Consider the following 1,241-nt stretch of genomic DNA (forward strand, 5'->3'; position numbering starts at 1 on the left):
CTCGTTAAAGGTATATGATAAACTAAACCTCCCATTATTCGAATATCTTGATATTCTTTAATACTATGAATTACTGAACCTGCACATATAAATAGAAGAGCTTTAAATAAAGCATGTGCTAATAAATGAAAGAAGGCAAGATCTGCATAACCTAATGATAAAATTCTTATCATAAAACCCAATTGACTCAAAGTGGATAAAGCAATAAATTTTTTTTAATCATATTCAAAATTAGCTCCTAGACCGGCTATAAATATAGTTAAGCCTGATAATAATAATAGTATTCTTTGACATAAACGTCCTTCTAAAGCAGGACTAAATCGAATTGATAAATAAACTCCAGCTGTAACTAAAGTAGAGGAATGAACTAAAGCAGAAACAGGAGTAGGAGCTGCTATAGCTGCAGGTAATCAAGCTGAAAAGGGAATTTGTGCTCTCTTTGTTATAGCAGCCAAGATTACTAATCTGCATAATAGATTATCAATATTTAATATAGATATATTGTCTACATAAAATAGGAAATTTCATCCACCATAACTAAAGAATAAAGAAATGGATAATAAAATAGCTACATCTCCTACTCGATTAGAAAGAGCAGTTAACATACCAGCATTAGCTGATTTTTCATTTTGATAATAGATGACCAAAACATATGAAACTAATCCTAAACCATCTCACCCTAAAAGAATTCTAATTAAATTAGGACTAATAATTAAAAAAAACCTATAGATATAACAAAAGCCAGCACTAAATATATAAATCGATTTACATTATTATCACCAGATATATATTCTCCTTTAAAATATAATACTATAGAAGAAATAAATATTACGAAGCTTAAAAACATGAAAGATATTCAATCTAAGATTAAAGTTATCACAACAGAACTAGAATTTAGAGTTAATAATTCCCACTCAATGAATCAAGCCTGTCCTCTTTCTAAGCATATTAAAGAAAACAGTAAACAAACCAAACAACCTCTAAAAAGAAATAATATTCTTGATAAATATAAAGAAACCATTCATACCACGATTTAAAATGAGATAAAATCATATCTTTGGTACCACAAACCAACGTTTTATTTAAACTATTTAAATTTATAATAAACATATAAGCACTCTTCTTTTTTAAAATTAGAGCATTTAGAGGTAATCAATGTAATATTAAAATCAAATATTCTCGAACCTTGCCGGAACAGCATGAAAATAGAGCTCTATAATATTTACCATGTTGTCTTAAAA

The 1,241-nt window shown here is 27.7% G+C and overlaps 1 pseudogene; it reads right to left on the minus strand.

Moving 5' to 3' along the window:
* LOC119585599 overlaps positions 1-1,036 on the minus strand; it is a 1,724-nt pseudogene extending 688 nt beyond the window's left edge.
* Positions 1,037-1,241: the final 205 nt, after the last annotated feature.

The sequence above is a fragment of the Penaeus monodon genome, chromosome 20 (assembly GCF_015228065.2).
Source record: "Penaeus monodon isolate SGIC_2016 chromosome 20, NSTDA_Pmon_1, whole genome shotgun sequence".
Classification (NCBI taxonomy): domain Eukaryota; kingdom Metazoa; phylum Arthropoda; class Malacostraca; order Decapoda; family Penaeidae; genus Penaeus; species Penaeus monodon.